The sequence below is a fragment of the Lagopus leucura genome, unplaced genomic scaffold, assembly GCF_019238085.1.
Source record: "Lagopus leucura isolate 7727_CA_CO unplaced genomic scaffold, USGS_WTPT01 Super-Scaffold_73, whole genome shotgun sequence".
NCBI classification, from domain to species: domain Eukaryota; kingdom Metazoa; phylum Chordata; class Aves; order Galliformes; family Phasianidae; genus Lagopus; species Lagopus leucura.
In genome coordinates this window covers 25,861,636-25,887,687 of record NW_024962252.1, presented here as the reverse complement: position 1 = coordinate 25,887,687, position 26,052 = coordinate 25,861,636, and the positions used below count along the sequence as shown (strand labels likewise).

Here is a 26,052-nt window from a genome sequence, read left to right as displayed (position 1 = left end):
GAATCAGATTCTTTTAATAAAACTGGATGTTGCTGAAACTGAGATGGTACCCTTTGCATGGAGAAGAATTGCACTTCAGATAGGAAGTTCTGCTCTCTTTTCTTTGTCTGTACCTATGAGATATCGTCTGATGGATTCAGCTGAGCCTGTAGTCCTTTAAAAAAGCTTTAAAAACTAACACTGTGAAAAAGGACTATAAAGAATAGAATTGTATGTGTAGAGACATGTAGGAATCTCTGAATTTACATCAGACATGCAAACAAAGGAGCCCAAACTTAAGAAAGTAGTGAAACCAAAGAAAATCTCTTTGTGGTAAAGTACAGAAACTAGCTACAGAAAGATCTTGTATGTCTGCTCCCAACTGCAACATCTTTGCTATCTTTGACAGGAAATGTCCTGTCTTATCTTAATTGCTTTGTGCAGTGGTTCTTCTGTTGTTCCTCTGTAGGAAGCAGTTCTAGCTTTAGGCAGCCTTAAAAAAAAAAACAAAACAACAACAACAAAAAAAAAACATCTGAAATACTTTACAGTGAAACATATACAGTTGACAGTAATTTTAATTCTTATGGGAGTGCAGTGTGTTAATTTTGCATAGTTCAGTTGTCCACATAGACAGAGTTTTGCAGAATAGCTCATATTTTGTCTTTGAGCACTGTCACATCAAGCACTGATCACTCCCCAACAGCCTTCTTTCTGCACTTCAGAGCTAGGAAAAGGAATGCCTGGAATCCACTCACCTGTAGTCATAGAATGGCTTGGGTTGGAAGGGACCTCAAAGACCACCTAGTTCAAACACACTGCCCTAGGCTGCCTAGGGCCTCATCCAGCCTGGCCTTGAATTGACTACATTTCAGAATCCAGTGTACAGCCAGTGAAAAGCTATAATGGTTTCTACAGTGCTTTTTAGCATTCTGGTAAATCTGAATTCTTTGTTCAAGAGTTTAAACTCATAATTACAAACTCTACAGTTTAAGAAAACTGTGGCACATCCATGCAGACCACAAGCCTTTAACAGTGCTTACCTTTTAATCAAGAATACTCCAGCTCATACTTACCTCATATGACACTACAGTCTTCCTGTTTTTTTTTTTTTTTTTTTTTTTTTTTTTTTTTATATTATTTGTCCTTTTAGAAGTAGTAAGGATCATCAAGCTTGCAGGCAGGACTATGTTAACTCTTTCTAGAGCCTCTCCAGAATTAGTTTTTGCAGTTTCCAGAAGTTTCTTCTTTGCTTTGCTTTTGCTGTTTGCCTTTGATCTAGTTTTCCTGAGCTAATAATTGTGTGACAGACCAAGATGCTACACAAAAATCTCTCTCATATTGCCCTACCATGCATGGAATTGATTTTCTGATTCAAAGCTGCTGTCCTTAGCTTGCATAATGCACTGCTCCCTCTTCCTCCCCCCTTAAAGACTTACCATTAACACCATGTGTGAGGAAAAACAGCTGTCATGCTATTTTGTGAATAACTGAGTTGTATAGTACTTGTGTGGGGGGAGAGACTGGAGTCAATACCAGAAGGGCAATATGGAGAAAATATAGGGAAGATGAAGGCAAGGGAAGAGTCCAGGCAAGTAAACCTGGACTTACAGAATATTATTCTGTGCTGTGCTGAAAGAGACTACAATTTATATTAATATAAAAAAAACCACAGAGGTTTATTTCTTCTGTTTGGTGATAAAACTGCATTACAGTGCATAGTTTGAGTCACTGAATGCACCCATAACAGTACAGCCTGACCACCCTGCATCTCCAGGCACTTTCTCCTATTCTCATTGGCTTCACCTGAAATTTTCCTTGAATACCCAGCAAACTGATTGGCTCCTCTGTAGTCTTCACAGGCAGCTGCCCAGGAGCTGCCCTCGTTTTAGGCTGGGTTGTAGACTGACGTGATTTCACAGTGTGCATGCAGCTCCCTGGAGAACAGGTAAAAAGTTTTGTTGAACCAGTCCCTTCCCACTGGCTGCAGCCATTCATGGCATACAGATGAAGAGGACCTGGAGGTATTACCCAATATTTAGCTTAACTTTCTTTAGAATTAGTTGTGGTTCAAGGAGTAATTGTGCAAGCATGTGTAATACATCTTTTCTGTGCAAACTGACCTTGGATACCTTCACTGAAAATAATCCTATACTGGCAAGCAGCAGCAAGTTTATGTGAAGTGGAAGCACACCAGTTGGTGGATTCACTGTGCATGTTTCCTGTGCATGTTGGCTGAGCATTAATGTCCTCTTCTGATATGCTATTTATGCATAAAATTTTTTTTGGAATCTGATAATTAACTTATTTTCGGGAGAAGAGAATATGCAGAAGATGCTGGATTTCAAAATCCGAGCACTGTGTTATTGCTTCTTGAATCTAAGATACCACTCCTTTATCCCTGTGACAAGAGTTTGTAGAAGGTTCTGATGGCTCTTAAGGCAGGCTATGCATAGATACAGAAGGAGTGAATGTGAGAGCATGCTTCCTTCCTGAGAAGGAGCAAGGGAGAAGTACTCTTAGGGTAAAGAGCTAGCTTACTTTTTGGGAGCTCCCACTGAAGTTCTGCTCTGCGCATCAGACAGACTCATGCAATACTGGGTGACTGTAAGTCATACCCTGATTAGCTAAAAATGTTTCACCTGCACAGAAAGCAAAGCACAAAATTGATTGGCACAAATCCAAACAAAAAACAGCCAGTGTTTTACAATTGCCCTCCTTATGCTAGAGGAATGCACACCCCTGCACTCCTATCTCCAGAAGCTGTATATGAAGATATATGAACTACTTCTCCCACCACCTCTCCTAAGACTCAATGTTCAGCCCAAGGATGAGAGAGTCAAAGTCATGCTGAAGAAAGAGAAAACTTAAAGGTGGGAGATGAGGCACCCAGCTAAAACAGACAAGGTCCTGCATTGTAAGGAAGATGAAAAATAAGCAGTTTGCACCTGCCAATAAACCTGTTAATAGCTGCCTGGGCTCTGTGCTGTGAAGTTAGTTCATATTCATGAGGTTGTTCTCTTCACTCTATTTGGCAGAAAGATCAGCTGTTTGATTTCAATTGTCAGGCTAAAATAGAATCTTAGAATCATAAAATCTCTAGAATAGGTAGCTGAAAACTAAACATAGCTTATTCCCTTGCATGCTGTATGTGGAAAAAGAGCAAAAAAAAGCAAAAACCCTCTTTAGTTCTGTCAGAGATGTATCATGTGCAAAAAATTTGGATTTTTCTACATCCGGGTATAGTTTCTTTTTGCATCTGAGATGGCATAAAGCCTGTCTAAAAGGTGATATTTTTCCCCAAGTCCTAGTGCTGTTCATGGCTCTCTCAGTTTTGCTGGTGCTGTATTTAAGGCTGGAGTTAGGGCTGGAAGGCCATGCTCATGAAATGGAAGTGAGTAAGGGCTGGGATAAGATGGGTCATAAGATGTCTCACACAAGTGGAACTACAAGCAAAAATGCATGCATAATTATGTCTGCGGATGCTGGAACTGGTTATATTGAACATACTATATAACACTATGAACCCTTTTTCCCAGATTAGGAAAACTGAGAGGTTTATGTAGTAAGTGTAGTTAGGAAGTTCTGATGTCTTGGTTCTGCAAAGATGCTGCTGCTTGACATTCGGTGTAAGTGTGAATGAAGAGTTTCCAAGAAAGTGTACAGAACCACTATTGGAGGGTAGCTCTGTGCGGTGAAAGTTAAATAATCTGCTGGTAGAAATCAGCATTGGTCCTCATCAACATGGGTCTATTGTAATCTATCAGTTGTTCTGGCTGAGTTGCAAATGCTACCTGTGGAAGGGTGTAAAGTACTCTCTGTGAGCTTTAGTCTGGAAGGTACTATGTGTTTTTCAACCAGTCAGTTTACTAGACTGTCAGACACAAGATTATCACGTTAAACAATAACGTTCACTTGACCTGGAAAACTCTGTAATATTCTCATCTGCCAATGTTTTAATTACAGGGTAGCTTTTGCTAAGGGAAACTAAACTTAGAAGTGGGCGAATGGATTTTGATATGAAAGGGGAAGATTTTGTTTCTTTTTTTTTTTTTTTTTTTTCTTGTTTCTTTTTCCTTTCCCCAAGGAAATTACATTCTTGGGAGAACTGCAAAACCAGAAAGACCAAAATGTTCTCCCCTGAGCCATAGGGTGGAGAAAACTGTGCAAACCAAAGGTTAGATATAGAAAGTCATCTATTTATAAGTGAAAAAGAGTAACAATGAAAGGAGAAAGGGATGATGTGCAAATGAATAAGGGACTTGGGAGAGAGGAACTGGGAAAGAAAGGAGTATTTGATACAGAGTTTTGTCAGTGATGAGTGGGTGAAGCTTTGTGCAATGTAGATCCGAGGAGAAGAGAAATACTGGAGCTAGGAAGGTTCTGCAGAGAAGGGTGTCTCAGCCCACAGCTGATGAGATCAAGAGATGCCAGTGCTTCCACAAAGCCAGGTTTGGCTGGGAAATCTTGGCATGCTGCAGACTTCAGAGGCTCCTACTGAGAGCTCTTCCTAATGAGTACTGTGCCTCACATTAACTCACAGGATGAGGGATTAATAATGCATATAACATATGCAACTGTAGATTTTATGCTGTTGTGACATATTTTTACTTTTAAATTGCCAAGCATTATTGTAGTATTGGTAGCGCAAATATTTTTTATGTGTGGTGAACTATTAAGGAATTACTATGAACGTTCAAGAAAACATCCGTGATTTTGCTAGGGACCAATTCAGCTCCTAAGTTAGCTTTCCTATAGCAGTTTTCTCTTCAGACTGTCCTTGTGTCCATGCAGCAGCACAAGTCAAAGTTCTGGGCGTGTGGAGAATGTGAGCTTGGACACTGTGTATCCACAGCAATGAATCTGAAAACAGTTCAAAACATTGCTCTTGTTTGGCATCTCTCAAGTAGCTTAAACAGTAAGAATTTATGCCTACAATATGCCATATTCCCTCAGACATTTAAAATCTTATTATGCCTATATTGAGAGGTATGAGTCTAGTCCCTGGCTCCACCATTCTCCTTGCACAGTAGGAAACACACAGTGTAGAAAATATGAAGCTTGAACATTAAACTTGCACATAACTTTGGAGTCCAAGGAGTTAATGGCATTGGCCCTTGTACTTAGTATTTCAAACTTAGACTTGCCTACCACTCTACAAAAACAAATATAGACAAATGTGAGAGAAGCAAATAGTTCATAGCCGGACGAGTTTACTGTTGAAGTTTCACAGGCTGCTGAACATATTTGTGCTTAAATCTGAGCTCTCACTAAAGAGTTAGAGGGCAGAGAACTAAAGGGAACTAACTGTAAGCAAGAAATTGCCAAAAAGATGGTAAAGACAGATAATGTTGTTACACTGTCAATCAGTGCAAACACCTAGGGTTATGTGCAGCTTGTGGTAGTTTTGTCTTTTTTTTTTAATTATTAGTTTGTAGTCTTTTATAATAAAAATATAAGAGACTAGACACACTAAGAGGAGAGATTCGAAGAAAGGAAAGTGTGAGGACTGTTTCTGGCAGTCTCAAAAAGTAGATGCTTGCAGGAAGGCAAATGGTACGAAGACATACATGTTAATGAGAATTCTGTGAAAATCAGAAGAGTTCATGTATCAAGAGGAGGAATCATTTGCAGAGATGTGGCAGAAGTAAGAAAGGGCCTTCTTTTGGTGGGATTGATGGGGGCTGCTTATGAGAAAAAATGAACTCGAACGCCAGGCAACCATGGCTTGTATTTATGCAAATTCGGAAAGAACGCTGGAACAGCCCAAACGCAGAAGCTGTCATACTAGATGCACAGTTCTTCAAGGACAGCAAATCTAAAAGAACAAAAAAAAAAAAAAAAAAAAAGAAAAAAAAAAAAAAAAGTTCTCTTAAAGCTGGCATAATTATAACAGCATTTCTGCCTGCGGTTTTACTAGAAAGCAGCATTTGCAGTCATGGACTCAGATGACTGACCCATGATGCGTTTCATGCGATACACACACGTGATATGCAACGTAACAGTGAGCTGAACCATACCAGGCATACTTGCTGTGCTACTTTGCAAATTTCCAAGCCAGTCTGGGCGGATGCATGGCTGCTAAATTGTATAGAGTCTAACTTCCTGTCTGTTTTTTTCTTTCTATTTTTCTTTTTATTCTTTACAGCATTGTCAAGTAGATAGTTTTCAGCTGAAGCTTTCTCTACTGAATATTCATTTTGTTAGGTCCTTTAAATTAAATCCGTGGATCTACTTACATGGTTTTCAATTACAGGAAAAAATGCCTTTTCTTTTATGATCTGCTAAGACCACTTCTGCGTTAGGGGCAGAGGAACACATGCCCATTAAGACTTGAAGATGAATAGAACCTTAGAAAGTCAATTTATTTAAGCTGTTGACAAACGCCTGTACTGCTGTAGTATTCTGTGACACCTGAACATTTTCATTCAGTGGTATTTACTGCTGCCTACTTGCATACAAATATAGGGTTGTAACATAATACTCATTGAAATTCTTCTGTGTTAATAAGCTTATCAATTAAAAAGAATATATTGGATTTTGTATGTTTTTCCTTACAGAAACTTCACTGACACGGAATGTTCTTATAATTAAAAGCTCTTTATTCTATAATTTAACTTAGTGCAAAACTGAAGTATAAAAAACCCAATTTTTCTGTATTTTTCTTCAATATTGGACTAGCTTCTTTGCTGACTTTCATTTTATGCATATAATAGTATATATTGTAATATGCAGATATTATATTATACATTAATATATGTAATATATATAAATATTAATATATTAACATAATATAATATGCATTAAAACAAATACCCGAAATAAAACAAGGAAAGAGATGATGAAGGACTTTCATGATTTTCATTTTTGAAAAAGATAAGAAAGAAGGGGACAGACTCGGATTGGACAAGGGGAAATGGTTTCAAGCTAAGCGAGGGTAGATTAAAGTTGGATATAAGGAAAACAGTGAGGGTGGTTAGGCACTGGAACAAGTTGCCCAGAGAGATGGTGGATGCCCTGTCATTGGAGACATTCAAGGTCAGGCTGGACAGGGTTTTCAGCAACCTGATCTACCTGCAGGTGTCCCTGCTCATTGCAGGGGTGTTGGACCAGAGGACATTTAAAGATTCCTTCTGACTCTACAATTCTCTGATTCTCTGATTATTTTTGTGAACTCATGAAGTTTTATTAACCTTTGCTGTAATATCTGTATCTATGAAAGGAAACATAGCAATTTCATATTTGTTAGTATGACCTGAGTGGTTTTCAGAATAAAAAAAAATATTAGAATAAATAGTGAAAGAAAAGTCATTGAAGATATCACAATAAAAGACAAACAATAAATGCAATCTATTTACCAAAGGAAGACCATGGCAAGCTAATCTGACATATTGATGAGACAACTTTACGTCAAAAGGTATGTACCTATCATTCAAGATTTGTCGTTAATAGTGCAAATAACTTTGTCATACTGTAAAGGAATTTGGTTTGTTCCAAGGCTGAGAGTGGCCATGGCTCTGTAAATAGCAGAAAGGGAAGCAGCAGAGGGATTTCAGCAACCATAGTGATGGTATGAGGAACAGTGTTGTGCCTTCAGCATGAATGGCTTCAGCTGGAAAGTTAGAAGAAAGTCTCTGATTGTCAGAGAGAGAAATTTGCTTAATAAATAATTTAGTTACAAAGATGGAGCTTGATAAACAGCCAGAACCATATGGCATGATTGGCAACAGCTGTAGATAGTGGAGGCCAGTGTCAGGACCAGCATGTCCCTTCTACTCTCAAGCTTCTATTTACTGTTGCCATGTAGGACTGTTCTGTGGGCACATACGTGTGTGGCTATTAAAGTGGCTATTGTGCAGTTTCCTTGCACAGTGTTTTTTTTTTTTTTTTTTTTTTTTTTTTTTTTTTTTTTTTTTTTTTTAAGAGGATTTAAAGAAACAGAGTTTAAAATGCATCTTGTGTTGTGTTGCCTGCAGGAATCCGAAAAAACAATTTTTGTTTATAGAAACTTTTATTCTAATTTCTTAACATTTAAGCTTGGATAAATGGGAGAAAATGACTTGTTTTTACTCTCCTTACTTTGCTTAAAATGACCACAGAGTGCGCAGTTTGCAACAGGAGCCTTTAAATTTCCACATTGAGGTTTTTTTTTTTTTTTTTTTTTTTTTCCCTTTGTAAATGGTTTCATCAAAAATAAGAGAAAATCAAGGAGTGAAAACTGTGCTCACCACCATGGATGGGATGGCCCAGAATCCCGGAAGTTATTTGGTTTTGGATTACTCAGCTTAGTGCTTTCCATGGTGTGTTTGGTGCATGCCTGATCCTCTGCACACCCCTCATACCTGGGCTTGTCTGAGACCCTCTAGAGCTCTGCCTGCTGCACAGATCTCAGTGTATTTAATATACAGTGAGAGATTTTACACACTCATGTAAGAATGCATTTCGACTATTTGTGAACAATATGATAGATCTTTCCTTTAGCATACTTTCAAATGTCCCGTGCACACTGTTCCTGGAATATAGTAAATTGTTTGTGATTTGACTTCCAGAAGCTTTTACTTCTCTGAAGACATTCTTAGCGTGAAGAAATACATGAAATACTTTATGTCACTTTGACAGATAAATACGCTTCATGAAAGGAACAGCCTTTCTTCCAATTGCAGGCTCTGCTTGTATTAGAAATTAACCAGTGCCAGAAGACAGGCCAAAGCACTAGCTTCATTGCCTACACTGTTAAATTGCTAGAGCTGTCCCTGGAATGGTTTTTGCCTGGGCATTCTGCCCAGGCCTCTTCCAAACAATTCTTGAACGTGCTTTGAGAATTAGCATGGGCCAGGCACCATGCCCAACATGTCATTTGGATGTGGGCACCCTTTTTTGGATGATAATAGACCTCACTAGTGCCAGGTGGCCTCAAAACAAGAGGGAATAAACATAGGCTGAGTGCCAATGCCATGTGCTAGAGTAGATGATCTTCTGTACTGGAAAATGATATCTTAGCATTATGTGTACGTGAGTGTCTTCATGTTTAACAAGCTGAAGGACTGGAGATTTTATAGAGGGCAGCTTCCAAATGGAACTTCATGGCATCCATAAAATTAAGGTAGACATTATACAGTGCCTGTGTTGATGAATAAATCAGAGCCATGGATCAAACCCTAGTCCTTGGATCAAAGGCACTGGTTCAGATGAACGTTAAGTAGAAATTGGCTTTAAAATTTTGTGGGACTCCTCTGATTTGAAGACATAGTTATGTTTCTTAACACTTTAGAGTGCATGAAATAATACAGGGGCTGTATAAATGTTGTTTGCTTTAGGATGTAGCGTATGTTTGAAGATGCAGTGTCTATGGGGTTGCTGTTACCAGGCTGTAGAGCCAAAATGAATTATTTTTCTTTTCTTCTTTCCCTTTTCCCTTTTCCCTCTCCATTTTCCCCTTTACTCTACTCTTTAATTTTAAACAGTCATTGTGCAGAATATAAAATTTTTATGGGATGGACATGAAACACTGACTGAGCTAAAGCATGTGTAAATGAGAGAAGCCTGTTAATTATAAAGAAGCTGCTGGCATGCATTACTGTATTGCACATTAAGCAGTGTATTTCCATACCAGAGATGTCACTGGAAATGGGAAAATCCTTTGCTGTGACAATTTTCAATCTGATGATTTTGGTTTGTCTTAATATGCCAATTTAGCACTAGTGCAGGAGCTGCTTTCTGAGGTAGATACTTGCGCCTGGGAAAAAAGAAGTGGCTGGAACAGTAACTTCTTCAGGCATCTGGGTTTTATTCAGTGCTACAAGGCTGATGAAACAGATGGTGAGGCCTGAGGATGTTCTCAGGTCAGACCTGGCCAAGGGGAGAAACATCATTCTTGGTTATGACAGAAAGAGATGTACTGATATAAATGCCCAGGGCTCGTTTGAGGGTCTTTTGCTGTCAACAAACAAATAAAATTTGTACCTCCCCTGATAACAAGGTGGTGTTATTGTCAAGCTTTTCAGTTTGGCTTCTCTCTGCTATGCAGTTTAATCTTGCTTCATAGACAGAGAGATTGTGAAGAGTAAAGCCAGAAGTTCAAAGAAATGGGTATTTTTTTTTTTTTTTAGTAAAGCAGAAAAGTGCTGGCTACCTTTGAAAAAATGGCTATTCAGTTCAGAGGCAGTTCTACAGTCCTGGACACACTGGAAATGAAAAAATTGCTGTCCTCATCCATATTTATTAACTGAAGAAAGTTTACTTAATTTCAAGGCAACTATTTAGCACAGGAAAAACTGCACAGCTTTTCCATGTCATACAAAGCATTTGCCAAATTTCCATCACTTTCCATCAGTGCTGCAGAAGTGCTAGCTGTGCTTGTAAATGCCCTGGAAATGTCTGTTATAAGTTTCTGTCACTGACCAGGACAACACTGCATTTATTATCTTTCACTGTTTTTTCATAGTTATAGGCGTTCATAAAAGTGCAGTCATTTCTAGAGCTACTGGGCAAAGGAATTAGCTTTATGACCTAATATATCTAACCTGTCAAGTCTCCTCCTTACAAACCAATTTTTTTCTTACTGTATCAGACAAAGAGAAAAGTAGACTTTGCCATCCACTCCAGAGGGCTTATTGCTGTTTTCACAGAATAAATTTATAGTGGATATTGGTACACTGCAGGCATACAGAAGAATTTGCTTGTGTGCTCTGTGGTAACTCCTTGGATAAGAAGCGGCAGTAAGCACTTCTGTAGGAAGAGAAGGCACCAACTTTCCCCAGTGAGCATGGCACGGGTATCATTTCAGATGCCTTTTTTACCCTCTAAATGCCTGCAATCCATGGTCACCAGAAATAACTGCCCCATCTGAGCAGTTGAGATGTAATCACGTTATTTCCCAAGAACATGAAGAGGCAATTACATGTGCACACCCTGCACAGTCCTTTGGATATGTGAAAAGCTACACCTAAGCATCGCTTTTTTTCTTTTCACATGCAATGAAATCACCTCTTTACATGATTCACAGGCAAATAAGAGCAAGACTGTGCTCAATCTGCCTGGTTTATCCCATTTTCTGTTTTACTCTCTATGTTTTTTTTATTGACCAGACATCAGCTCCCACTGTGGTGACAGCTCGTGGGTTTCAATCGCCCTATGGCTTACCACTTCCTTCTGGTCCAACAAATTGAAGTCTTTAAAAGAAAAGGCAGTTACTTAGGAAATCAAGTGGTTAAGCTTTGCGGACTGTCTCAGTTTTTATGTTAGGGCATACTGCAGTACTCTTGTGAAAGAACAGCCTAACTGTTACACTTATTACAGCTTGTATTTGCAATGTTTCAACCAAATGATGAGGCGTGTATTTTAAGTGGTATGATTACGCTTCTACTTCAAATTTGAATTTATTTTTCATGATATTTTCAGTCTTTCTGCATTCAACTTCTGAAACTTTGCTACCTCGTTTTATTTAAATGCTTTTTTTCTTTGTTTTTCCAAGATGACCCTTTTTTTTTTCTCTCTGAAAAATATAATAAATTTGGATTATGAGACTAATAAAATGGCAGATAACAGGGAAAAAAAAAGAGCAGGTATTTCTAATGTAGCCCCTCTTCATTCATTATAGTTACAAACAGGAAAAAATGATAAAAAGAAGCTCTCCTCTATGATTCTGTAGTTATTTACAGAAAGTGTGAAAGATGACATTTCTGACTGCAGCCTCTTTCCGTAAACTTGTTGTGCTTGCTTATGATGACTATGTTGAGGTTCATGCACCCTATTGTTTTTAGCTGTTTGACAGTCACGGACACTAAGCCCCTCTTCCTGGATCTCCTGTAAAACCACCAACCATGACAACCAGTGTGAAATGTCATAGTCAGTGGGCTGTCAGCTTAGGTGTTTTTGTGAATAAAAATAAGGAGAAAAAAAAAAGTGTTCGTATGAACTCCTGATATTTGACAATTCCACTTTAAAATGCCGGCCATAGCTAAGGCAGTATCCAGTGCTGCATTGATACAGGCGAAAGCTATTTGGTAATATACAACCAGGTATACATAATGGTAAGACGGTAAGACAAAACATTTCAGCCACTAAGTAGACACTGCTATTCTCTGACCTTGTTTCCCCTCTTCTCCTGAAGAGTTAAAATTAGCACTGTTTTTTTTGTTTTTGTTTTTGACCGCAAAACTGGGTAAAGAGCTTGACTTCTCTGTAAGCAAGTGGGGAAAAGGTGTTGGTAGAGGGGTGGACATAGCAGTGCTCTTAAGGGTTCCTATTTGTTAGGTGGTAGGGTAATCAAGAGATTGGTAATCATAAAACTCTTACTACAAAAGTCTAGGTATAAGGTCTGAAGGAAGCTTAAGTAGATGACTAAAATGGAGGAGTAGAAAAATAAAGGGAGAAAGATAAATGTACTTCAGACAGGTATATTTTCATAAACTGTCAGTATCAGATGGTTGTGAGCTTGGCCTATCACTTCTGCAGGCTATTTTGATATACTGTATTCTCTTAGTGCCTCAGTCTGTATCCTATCTTTTTCTGTTTTTATTGCTTGACTGGCATCTCTAATGAGGGGCACTTGCCTTCCTCCTCCTCAAGATACTGCTAGCTCCAGCCATTACAATATGTTCTCTAGAGTGCTACCTAAATTGTATATGTATGTAAATATATATATATCTGCTACAGCTTCCTCCCCCTCTTGTCTTGAAGGACAAATTAGGAGCTAGAACTGTCAAAAGACAGGTGTTGTGATGAGGATAATAAGCATCACCAAACTCCTGACTAATAATGAAGCATTTGAGAAAAAGGTCCTTGAAAATAGAAATTTAAGAGGTCTGCACTTCTGTCTTAGTATTCGGTGCTTATGCTTTAGGACTTGTATAGCTCTGTACAACTGGTACAAAATCTGTGTTGTTTTCTGTCACTGTGTGATGGAGAAAAGGGGAATGTGGGAGTGCAATGCCTGCATGAGCTATTATCCACATTTTCCCATTCAGACAGGAAGGATTTTTCTACAGTTAAAAACCCCACCAAGACGAGTGTGTGGGGCCTTGTAAGCAGAAAGGATGTTGACGTTATGGCAATGCCTCGCCTTGAACGCAGTGCTTGATTTCCAGTTGCTTGCACCTTTTTACACAGGTTTAAAATAGGTTGACAGCATCTGACATCCATATAGACCTCCAGAGCAGTACAGAAAGGTGAGAAGCAGAGAGTTAGACACAACTGGTCTTCTTTCACTCACATCTGGAGAGAGAGCTGCATGTGACTTGCCCTTCACTTACAGATAAGGGGCCTCCCATCAAGCAAGCAAAGCATGACAGTTCCCTGTAACATTTTTCTTGCAGCCCTGCACAACCTGTGGCTAACCTCTGAGCTTTAAGGGTTATGGTATTTTCATCATATGTTGCTGTGAAGCAACCCAGGTCCCGCTGCCTGTCACATTAGCACAAGGTACAGAACTAGCTGCAGTTTCCTTCAGAAGGGTTGAGGCTTGTTGGGTTCTGCCTCTCTTATGTGCATTGGCATGTGCAAGCCTTTCCACAGCAAGGAGAGAATCTTCAGACCTGAAAATGATCTGATCACAGTGATAAGATAGCTTGAACAGCCTCTGTGTTGGTTATATCCTATCTCCATTCTATGTTCTTTATCCCAAATTATTTGATATTTATATCATGTGTTTTTGTTTGTTTGTTTGTTTTCCCCTTTCTTTCCAAATGATGGGATTTGAAACATAACAGCTGAATTATACAGGAGAAAAATGTCACCCTTAGTTGCGTGAGCACTGACACAGCACAGAGCTGCAGGCGTGGGAGGAAGGAGTGCTTCAGGAATGTCCTTACACCTCAGCAGTGGACATAAAATACATCACTCTGCTGAGCTCACACCTATTAAGTTCACCTTCCTCACCTTTCTGGGACTGTGTCTATTACAGTATTATCCTTTATCAGTGTGAGATGCTTTTTCAGTGGCAGATATTTAGGCCCTGGTAATTTGTGCTCTTTTTATATATGTTTTTTCACAAGAGAGGTGACACAGTGCTTGTAACCAATTCCACAGTCTCTAAATACTCGTCATTTACTTGGCTGTCAGTTTGAAGATCAAAATTAGAAAGATCTTAATGAAAATAAATTTCTGTTAATAAAGCTGAGTTAGCTTGTTCTAAACAATCTTCTGTATTTAAATTGGGAATGAGGATACTAGTCTGACAATGACCCCACTGCAACTTGCCCTTGGAGCAGAAACAATAAAGATGCTGTGAATAGTTGCCTGGCAGTAAGTGAAAAATGTCACTGGGATGAGGAAAGTGCAGCAAAAACCCATAGGGCCTGGATTTGTTATGGCAGAAAGCAGAGGTATCAAATTAGCAAATGCTGGAACTAATGTCAGTGGGTTTTGTTTGTTCTGTTCCTACATGAAGAATCATGGCTCAACACTTTTCATGATCTCTGTGGGAGCTCAGTTTGGTGGTCCAACACTACCACCTCATTCCCAGGCTGTTCAAAACCAAGCCTGGTTATCAGTCTGTCAGAGAGGAATAGAAGAATTACATCTTCTGAAAGCAGTGTAAGTGGTGAATAATGTGGAACAAGGAGTATCTGGGCAGTTTGCATTATCACTCCTCTGTTCCTTATGCTTATGTAGTTCAGAACCAGTGATCTACCAGGCTTTTGTGATGGCATATCAGCATGTGATTTTGCTGTATTAGAATCACCACCAGCTCTTTTGTGGTTTCTAAGAAAGGTGAAAACCATTCTTTGCTCTTCAGGCTAGCAGAAAAAATCAGCAGAATAAATCTATCTGTACTTTGCCTATGATAGAGGTGAACCTAACTCCCCAGAGATAGAATGGCAGAATGCAGCTGAAAAAGCTGACCAAAGAGACTTATAATTTGATGAAAGTTTTCCTGTTTTACAAGCCATTAATGCAGCAAGGCCTTCACAGAACTGTTCCATTACCCTTTAAGATATTGCTGGTGTGATAGTTTTGACCTCAGTGGGAGTTAAATGCTCCTGATAAATCATAAAATCAAGTTCTTCTAAAGAGGGCAATGCTCTCTTTTACTAGGCATACAATAAGCAAAACCAAAGACAGTTGAATAGTGAGTTGGATTTGTTACACAAATGAAGCCAATATCCCATTTTCAAAATAATCCACTCCTTATCATACATCAGAAAAAGTATTTCAAGATAATTACAGCTTTTTTTGAAAAGGTTGTTTTTAGTGAAATATACCATCATGTCTAAATAGCAAGGACACTTAAGAAAAACAAATGGATTAGGTTTTTCTTTTTTCAAGTATTTAATTTTATTGTACTAGGTACATCTCTGTAACTGCACAAATTTAAATAAGCATTTACCAAATTAGACTGCAAATTTCATCTCTGCCATCAAAGAAGAGTTCATTTCAGGAAGTATCAGAGCCTAGAGTTTTGGGTCAACAATACAACAGTACAACAATAATGGACATACACAAAACTTTTTATCAAAGTCTGATTGTAATTACTTGTATACTTTACACCTCAAGAGGAGATAAATTAGAGCAAGCCTGTCTTTAAACTGGCTGGGTTGTGTATGGGACCTGCTGGAGCCCAGAGGCAGTGTTTGCTCCCATTGCTAAGAATATTTGAGGCAATGTCAGAGATTTGCTTGCTGCCTGCTGCACAAACAGAAGGTTCTCTATGGATGTCCAGGAGTCTTGTTATGCTGTGCTGAGCCAGACCTTCGCATTCCTTGCATCTCTCCCGTTTACTCCTAATGATCAAGAGCCATTGCTCTGGAACAAGTTGCCTAGAGATGTGATAGATGCCCTGTTTCTGGAGACATTCAAGGCCAGGCTGGACAGGGCTCTGAGCAACGTGATCTAGCTGTGCATGTCCCTGTTAATTGCAGAGGGGTGGAACTTGGAGACATCTGAAGGTTCCTTCCAATTCAAAGTATTCCATAATTCTGTGATTCTATGATACATTATTTCTCAGTCCCAACAAGCCAGGAAGATGCAAGTTAGTATATCGGGATGAATAACAGTTGGTTATAAGATGGATGTGGGGCATCTAGGAAAAAGAGAAAGAATGCTGGTGAGGTTTGCAGGGTACATAGTGGAGACTTGGGTTTGTCTGAAGTCTCTGAAGACCCAAACTTTCAGCAAAGTTGTACAGCTGTCTTCTGAGGAGTAAATATTCTTTTTTATGCTCATGATTTAGTGATGGCAAAATGTGATGCATGCAATTGTGTTAAATGGAATGTAATTTTATTTGGGTTTATCTGATTTCACTGAAGCCCTAAGAATTTTAATTAACTTATGTTGCTGCTGGTAAAAGGTGTATTCTTAGGTAGACATTGACTACTGGCTTAGTTGAGGTAAACTGCATTATGGTCATTTGTCTGAGCTCCAGTGTGCTGTAAGAGAGACTGAACTGGAAAGTAAAACTGCCTGTGGATGGGCTGCTTCAAACATACTTGTTCTCTTTTTTGAATCTTCCAGTGACTCCCAGTTAATGGCTATTTTTTATTCCTGATTGTATTTCTGCTCATATCCTGTCAAAGAAAAGATTTATGTTTGAGATAGGGCAGCTAACAAAGATGTGTCAACAGTGAGATGGCTGGAGGTAAAAGTTCATTTGGTGTGTCAGTTCATCTTCCGAAGCTACTGAAGGTCAGTTTTATAAAATGTGGCTCATTCTTGGATTGTACACTGAAATAAATCTTCATACCTCAATAAATATTCACTGCCTTAACTGATAAGAACAGAAATAATGTTCCAAGGCCTATGTGGAATTCACTCTGCCCTTCTCCATGCCTACCGCGGGTTGGAAAGAAGATTTCAACTAATTCCTGGCAAGAGGCCTTTGTCTACTCTGTTACAGTTAAATGGTTTAGAAAATAGGCCAAGTTAAGAATTAATTTAAAATAGGTACAATAGATGTAGTAATAAAAGCAATATTTATTGCAGCAAGTTAACATTCTTGACATCTTAATTACTATCTCTAGCAGTAAAATGCCTGTTGGTCCTGTAATCTACTGAGCAGGAATCAGTCTTAAGGCACCGCAGTCTTCTTAAGCTAATGGTTGTGGTGGAATATATATAAATAATTAAAGAATTATTAAAAATAAATATATCAATGTTTATGTTTGTATCTTAGTTTATATTTTAAGATAAATGAAAATAATTATTCCAAGTCATAACCAGTTTGGTTGCAAATTGCATACCAAAAAAAAAAAAAAAAAAGAGACAAAGTTTGGGAAAAATTACCTTCAATTACTTTCCTTTTTTCTCATGAGAATTGTGGTTTTAAGATTATTTCCTTCATTAATCATTAACCCTAAGCTTTTCACACTGATAATGCTGTAGGTAAATGATATCAAGCTGAATTTCAGTTGGGAAAAAAATTTGCAAACTTTGGTCTATGTGTGAAGTTCTGTTTCCAAATATGGAACTAGAATAGGTGCTCTCCTACCACAGTCCCTGCTGTAGGTCTCATGAGACTGAAAAACACTGAGTTTAATCTCTACCATGAGTGTGAGTTTCTTCTGTGATAACTTATGAGTATTTAAGGTACAGCTCCTTTTTCTAGGAACTGTAAATCTGGCAGCTGTTTTGCATCTCCAGCACTGGAAGTGTAATTTGATTCCTAAACTCATCCTCTGATGAATTCTATTACCTGAGTGAACTGGCTTTATTAGCATGGGAATTGAATTAGCTCTAAACATTGCATACTTTCATTTTTAAATCCTGGTCCTCCGTAATCTTCTGCCTTCTTTCTTCAGTTTGTAGATTTCTTTGAAGCTTCAGGTTTGGAATGACATAAAACACTGATTTACTTAGTAACTTTACTAAAGCTTTTCAGCTACTTGAACTCTTACTGACCATTTCTGAAGAAGGGAGAGTGCTAGTAATTAATCAAGGCAACCTGACTTTGCTGGTGTGATGGCACTGAATGAGTTCCCAATGGGAGATTTAATTGAAAAACATTATGTTTCAAAATGAATTGGATGAAGTCAGGAGATTAGAACATAATTCTACCAATCTTGGCAAATTAAAGAAAGAGAAAACTCTCTCAGAAGGAGGAACTGCATAATGCATCAATGGGCCATCAAACACTAATTGCAGGCTATCAGTTAAAAGTGACACCAGGGGATTTAATACTCAGTATTTGGATGCAGGCCACAGGATAAAGATATCTTCTTAAATGTGAGTGGAAGTAAATTTAAGCCAGCAGCAACTCTTTCTTGGTATCAATGACAGCCCTACTGTGTTTAATTAGAATTGAAAGATGGGCCTAAAAGTGTTTTCAGGACGCTTTGTCTATTCAGAAGATTTGATTATAGTTACTTCTTCATAAAGTTGTTGCTCTTCCCAGAATTGATCATACCACTAAATACTTTATTTACTGTGCTCATAACCTGAATGATGCTGCTCTCACTGCAGTTTTGAAGACTATAAATATTGCAAAGACAACATCCTTAGGCAGTTTATTTAGACATTTATTTTGCTTCCTTGCTTCTTTCTCCTTCTGTGAGGATAAGAGAAAGCACTGACAAGTCCCTGCTGAAACTGGGGACCACTTGGTTATGATCCTTCTAAATATAATAGACTGAAGATGCTGTTAGCACTAACAGTAGCACATCTCCATTAGGTTATTCTATTTAGCATTTATATAAATGTTTTCAACTACAACCCTGCATCTGCACTTTTTTCACATTTCCTTTGTCTTCCTTCTAAAGTTTGTTTCCATGATGTGACAGCAAGGCTGATTTGAAACACAATCACCCTGCAAAGCCTCAAAGCAGGGTTCCACCTACGTCCCACCATGTAACTATTGTTTTACAGCAATACACATTATAGACGGAAACACAGCTGCTGTGAAATAGCATAGACAGAACAGACACTTCAGAGAAATGAAAACAAGCATTCAGCCTTGACCTTTTGATTTGCATACCATAAAAATGGAAATGTCATTTTCTGCAGTATTTATAGAACACTGACTTAACTCTTGAATCCTGTTCTCCCTTTTAGTGAGAAATTGTGAGCATCTGTCACTTTCCACTGAGTTCACAGCCTCAAAACTTCCCCCCAATGCCCCTTCCAAAAAAAAAAAAAAAAAAAAAAAGCAAGTATCTTTCCAATAACCAAAATTTTTAACCTTCTTCAGTCTGTTAGACCATCCAGGGAAATTCTGTATCTTCAGTAGTATTAAGCTAACAGTTTTTTAGATAATACAACGTGATCTTTTAATCATAAAATCATTATTTCATAAGGGGCTTTTAGAGCTCTTTTGGGGTGAAGGGTTTGGGAAGGCTGAGTATCTCAAAATCTTGTCCTTGTGTCTAAGCTTGGTAATTGTTAGTAATCTGAAGGCTGGAAAATAGAAATTGAATGTATTACATTTCAGTAATTTAACAATATTTATAAACTGAGATTAGTCACAAAAGGTCAAACTGTAGAACTGCTCTATAGCAATCATGTCAGTGTTCAGTATAGCAGATCTTAAAAAAAGTGCTGTCATACATTTCAACTCACCTGTCTTCATTTTCTTAAATGTCTTTGTGCCTGTATTTTGGGGGCAGCAGTGCAGTCATTATACAAGAAGAACAATGGTATGTTTATTCCAGATTTCTGTTTTGGGGGATAGGAATGGATGATTAGAAGGCGTACAATAAGAGGATATCAGTACATTCCCCAGGGTACACATTCATTCTGTCCAGTAAAAAAGAGGACATCTTATACTGGATGTCAGAGCACAAGTGTATAACCTTTGACATTTTCTTTCTTTTTCCATTAGTTGGTTTAGTCACTTTTTTTGCCCATTTAGGCCTTCGATATCCACATATTCATGTTGCAAAAAAAAAGCTCAGTAGACTGTAGCTCTCTGTGAAATTCCTTTTGTTGATTTGAAATTGCTACCTACTCATCTCACTCTGCACTCTGTTCTTTCATCGTAAGAAATACACAATCATAATTTCCTGTTCATCTTTCTGTAGAAAAGATGCAGTCACTTTCCTAGATGAAAGTCCTAATATGTTTCATGTCTTCTCACACAGAATGTGTGGGATGGCCAGCCTTGTCACTCTACCATGTCTTTTCCAATATTGTGTTGTCAGGCTGGAGAAGGTGGAAGACCAGATCTGCATGTGGCATTTGTATTTTTACAGTAGTAAGATGGAAGATTTCTGCTATATTCTCTGTTCCCTCTGCAAGAGTGGAGCCTCCATTTATCGTTTTCATCCCTGAACACTGAGTTGATACCTAAATTGAAATCCATTGCAACAGTGTGGGCTTAGTGAAGAGTAGCTGGAAGGCTGCATGGCAGAAAAGGCCCTGGGTGCTGGTCAGTAGCTGTCTGAATGTAAGCCAGCAATGTGCCCAGGTGGCCAAGAAGACCAAAGGTCCTGGCCTACATCAGAAATTGTTTGGCTAGCAGAACTAGGCAAGTGATTATCCCTCAGTACTCAGCACTGGTGAGTACTGTGTTTTTGGACCCTTCACTGCGATAAATATATTGAGATGCTGAAACCCTTTCAAAGAAGAGCTACAAAGCTGGTGGAGGGTCAACACACATGAAGATTGTCTGAGGAAACTGGAGTTGCTAAATTTGGAGAAGGGAATGTTGAGAGGAGACCTCACTGCTCTCTACAACTATCTGAAAAGACGTTATAATGAGGAGAGTGTCAGTCTGTTTCCTCAGGTGACAAATGACAGGACAAGAGGATGTGGCTTCAAGCTCTGACAGAAGAGGTTTACCTTGGATATAGGATGGCTGAGCATTGAAAGAGGCTGCCCAGGGCAGTGGCAGTGTCCCCATACTGGGAGTCTTCTAAAGACATGAAGAAGTGATACTAAGGGACATGGTTTAATAGTGAATTTGATAGCATTAAGTTGGTGGTCGGGCTAGGTGATCTTAAAGGTCTTTTCCAATATAAATAATTATATGATTCTATAATCTCTTTCAGGGGCAATAATTAATTTAGACCTAGTCATTAAATATTTATTACTTTGCTCTTATTTATATTGACTTTCATCTGCTATTTTCTTGCACAATCATGAAATACAACATAACTCTTATGTAAAGAAAGTTTTCATTTTCACTATCCTGGGTAATTTTATATCATCTCCAAATTCACTATTGATACCATCTAGTAGTTCTAATATGAATGTATTGAACAGTTTACTTCTAAAATATTGATGGACTTCTGAGTAATAAATAAAGTATTTTAATACATTTTGTATTTTATTTTATATCACTTAATTGTAAATAAAAAAGAAATCTTTCTTTCTTATATCAGGACTTGTTAGTTTCTTATGTTTTGATGGAGAGATGACTTGTCAAAAGATTTCAGGAAAATTCAAGAAACTTTATCAATACACCTGTTGAACTTTCAATGAATCTGAATAGTTACGCATCTGAGCCTTTACTTTGTGCTACAAAAGCTGCTCCAGTATAACTAGGACATCCTGTGTTGAGCAGATTTATTATTTTCTGTAGTTTCTATCTATATTACCTGCATAGCACTCACATTTTCTGTAGTAAGTTACTTGCAACCTCTCTCATTTCCCCTTTAAGAAGATTCTTTTCACTTGTTAGTCTATTTCTTTGGCACTGAGACAGGGTTAGTAAGTAGATTACAACTACGGTAATGATGAGGTAGCTTCACACTTTCACTACTATACCACTTGATGTTAAATGTAGTGGAGCTCAAGTGATTCCTTTGAATTTATTTTATCAGTTTGTTCTATTTGATGGTTGCAAAAAACCTTTTATCAGGAAAGTGGCTGTAAATCTAGATTCTTCTTGAGTGAAAATTGATAAAAATAATTCAAATAACTTTTTTTTTTTTTTTTTTTTTCCCCATGGATTTTAACTTTTCTATGCTCAGACTCTACACATTTTCCACAAGGGAGCAAGAAAGGTTTTATTTGCCGAAGTTAATCTTCTTCTTTTTTTTTTTTTTTTTTTTTTTTTTTCCATCTGCCATTTGCGGTTTTACATTTGATTTATGTCAATGTTTGGTCTTTATTTTGTAACCCTTTTCAGATAAGATTTCTGCTTTTTAAAGGAAGACTTTTTAACTTTTACCACCTTTCTTTATTCTGTTATTTTATTGGTTCTGACTTTTTTGCATCTTTTTTTTTTTTGTAGTTATTTTTTAGAGTGAAACTCAATTTTAGTTTCTTTAAATAATCTCAAGATTGTCTGCAAGTATTTTATTCTTCTGTGTTCCTTTCAATTTGTTTTTAACAAGCTTCTTTGTTTTTATGTTCTCTTTTTTGAAATTAAATCTGCTTCATTCTTGCAAAGAATGCTAAATTTGAATATATAGTAGTCATAATTACAGAGCAAGTCTTCAAAAGTAACCTTGAAAACCACATCTCATCCACTCAAGCTTGAGCCAAATTGCTCCTTCGCTTGTGGGTTTTCTGACTAGGAAGTTTAACAAGTAGTCATTCATGATATTTAAAACTATATCATTCCTCACTATGACATTTCTTCCGGCTACATGGTTATAATTGAATTTTCTCATTCTTATTTTCTGCTCTGCTCTGACAACTTTGATCTCATTCTAAAGCAGATTAAAGCCCCACTGTTTTCTCTCTGAATTAGCAGTACTAAATTTCCTACTAAAGCAAGACAATTAGAAATACACAAATTCCTATATTCTTTCTGGATGCAGTTAAACTGTTTACTGTGTTCTCATCATTTAACATTTATACCCTAGCATTCTCATTTATTTTCTTCCATTCTCGCATTCATACAGCATTATGATATCACTTTTGTTAGCAAACCTAACTTACATTCCTGTCTTATTTCAGTCAGGTAGTCGCAAGTGCAATGCTGGTCCATGACCTGGAGCTGTTGGAGGTGGCATCTTTCATCAACACTCTGGTCACAGTCAGAGAAGGTAAGACAATGTCAGAGGGACAGTCAGGAGTAGCAGGGAACAGGGCTGCCTACAGGATTACTCACAGTATACTTCATGATAGGACTGTGGGCCAGATCCTGAACTTAGCTGAATCTCGAGGCCTAAGGATAGAGAGTGAAGATCATTGTCCCAAGGGAAGCTGGTATACATCCCTGGCCTTGGAGTGTTGCCCATGGAGTCTGGGAGGGTCTCTCCTGGGACCTGAACGGTAAAAAAAAAAATTATATTTAAGTGTTCTAGAAAAGGTGTGAACACTCAGATGAAATTTTTGTTGTTGTTGTTTTTTTGTGTTTTTTTTTTTTTTGTTTTGTTTTTTTTTGTAATAGAATACAGTACTAATTGTAGCATGGAGGACAGTTGACTGTGAAGAACTGAAAACAAACCCTGTGAGGCTAGGCAGTAAAATGACATAAAACTCAATGTAGAAAAATTAAAAATGCTGCACATTTACAGAAGAAATTATCCTAATTTCTCATGTAGAATGATGGGCTTTGGGATGACCATTAATACTCAGAAGTGAGATTTTGGTATTGTGATAAATAGTTCCATGAAAACACCAGCTCTCTGCTCAGGAGCCATCAAAAAGAAAAAGCAAAGCACAAGTTTTGCTTCCTCAAAATGGGAGTTACAGATAAAAATATAAAATTTTATAACGCCACCTTATAAATCCATACTTTGCTGACACGTTGGTTGGTGGTTGCCTGGGCATCCCATTATTAATCAATTTATAGACAAGGATTATGCCAACCTGTATTGAGTCACAATGAGTAACAAGAAGAAAAAGCAAGAAAATCCTAGCAATGTATGCATGATTCCAAACACCGTAGTGTTTAGAAGCAATTAAAAAATCAGAGACTATAGTTGACCTCTGAGGCTCTGCCTAACCTAGTAAATTAAAGAGGGCCAGCATTTAAGCAGTTGATTCTGATCATCCAAGTTGTTTAAAGCTACCATACTCTCTCAGGCAGTTTTTTGACGTATTGCTCTCTGAGACAGTGCTTGAGTCTGTTCCTAGCTGGGTGGCATATGCATGCCACCACCATGTTTTATACAGAGAGAACATTGAGTTATATGGACAACATCTGTGTTGTAGCTTGTGATCTTCAGGTTCAAAGAATAATTTGTGATCTGTTTTGTTTCCTAGCACAAAGGTAACCTTAGCATCCAACCATAGACTCAAAAGCAGCCTATGAAAATAGATAAAATGAGCCTGGAGTTATTTTATGACCCTGAGGCAGTGCAGCATATGTGACACCAAGCTGCTTAACTGCTCCTTTCATTTCCCTAAGCTGGATGGTTGCACCCCAAATGCTGTCTGGGAAAGAACTCTTACCTGTTCTTGTTCTGAGCAATGCCAGATATTGTCTAGAGGCATACTGAAACCGTGCTAGGGTTTGTGCTAACAGTCTTAAGAGCATGGATACTCATGGGAGCTAGAGACTTGCCCTGCTACAGCACTGCTGGGTAAGGGCTGGTGGCCCTAGGGGTGATGTGAGGTACTGGGAGTCATGGAAGAGTTGGTAAGGGACAGGCAGGGCTGATGAAGGAGTGAGAGAGGAGTGAGTGCCTATTATCCTTTGGGCACAAGCTCAACAATTTTGAACACTGTATGAGGCCTTCTGCCTTTTCCCCAAAGCCCTTTACCAACTTCAGTGGCTGTGGGTTTCTAGGAGAATGCAGCTATTGTAGTTCAAAGGAGATGTAGCACAGACCATTTTCATCATCCTGTTTTAATTAATATGACAAGCACCTGATATTAAATAATCTTTGTGATGCGGACACCACCAGAAAAGTGTTGATGGCTCCCTCCTGTACCATCACACAATTTTAGCATTTTGAGTTCCTCTAACAGCTGGGTCATCCTTTGGAAAGGAGATATGGTGAGCCCCTGCTACAAAGACAAAACCTTGGGGAATGGACACCTACTGATTCCACTGGTGTTCCAAATTTGTCAAACTACTCTCATTTTATTCTACCTTCGCTGGCCTTTTGAAGCAAGTGACATTTTCTCAATCAGTTGCATGACCCTCAACCAGAGAAAAGAATTTACAGCTAAGTAATATACTTCAGTACACCTACATTGAGGTTTGAATATCTGCTGCTCTTTTGTATGTGATGACTGCCATTTACTTGCTTTACTGATAACCAAGAAACCTTCAACTTTGGCCTCCTCCATTCCCGATTGATTTCCTTGTTGCAGTCAAGGTCGCCTGGGTCAATGTGCAATACCTGCTAAATATCTTTCAGTTCAGTACCTCTAGATCTTCCAGTGGACAGAAGGCTATACTTTTTACCCATGGAACACTGTTACAGTTGTTAGATTCATAAATACAAAAGCAACAAATCTTCCATAATAGTTACTGTATCACTTTGATTTTTTTGGATCAACTTAAGACATCAATGCCGCTTTGAAAACAGATGAACTCAAAATTGGAAGTTGGTGGAACTCAGAGGTTTAGCAAGTGCTCATAGTCCCTTGTATATATTAACTCTGAATTAATGAATAATCTAGATAATAATAATAAAAAAAAAAAGCCAACAAAACACTCTTCCTCAATCAGTGATAAGGGTTACAGTCTGATATGATTTTTTAGAGGAATATCAACTGCTTCATACATTCCAATTAGTGAGAAAATAGTCTTCATTTGATTTAGATAAACCAAGTTTTGTATTGTAAACTGTCCGTTTATTTAACAAAAATATTCACCCTTAGGCATTAGAGAAATATTTGCTAACTTCTGATAACACTGCATATCAGAAAAGGAACTCCAGTGTAGTTAATGGACTGAGGTTGTGTAAAAAGTAATAGGCTTTTTCTCTGTATTTTAGAAAGTGTTTTTGAAAAACGAGTATAGGTTCCCTCTCTGCTGTTTTTGGAATATTAATAACTTTAATTGCTCAAGCATGAACTTATTTTCTCAAATAATATATTGGACTGTTAAATCCTCAGATCCATGTTTGTGATCTGACTGTACTGAGAGATGCCCCAGTTCCTTGCTTGCTTATTTCTCACTGAGCATTTGTTCCTCCTTGAATCACACTCTGCTAAACAGCCAGAGAAACAATGCCTTTGAGCTTGTGTTGGAGAAGTATACCACAAGATGAATCTTCCTTTCAGATAGATGTTATAGTTCACCTCCCATGCCTCAACTCACTGAGTGCTGGATTGGGTTCACTAAAATATATA

At 38.0% G+C, this 26,052-nt stretch overlaps 1 long non-coding RNA gene across 2 annotated transcripts in view; it reads right to left on the bottom strand.

Moving 5' to 3' along the window:
• Positions 1-15,281: 15,281 nt before the first annotated feature.
• Positions 15,282-26,052, bottom strand: part of LOC122184529 — a 41,584-nt gene continuing 30,813 nt past the window's right edge. For both annotated transcript variants that reach the window (XR_006180576.1, XR_006180577.1), the window contains 4 exons: positions 22,910-23,066; positions 22,738-22,825; positions 19,468-19,563; positions 15,282-16,000 (listed from right to left, as the gene is read on the bottom strand). This is a non-coding gene — a long non-coding RNA (uncharacterized LOC122184529). The remainder of the gene's footprint in view (positions 16,001-19,467; positions 19,564-22,737; positions 22,826-22,909; positions 23,067-26,052) is intronic.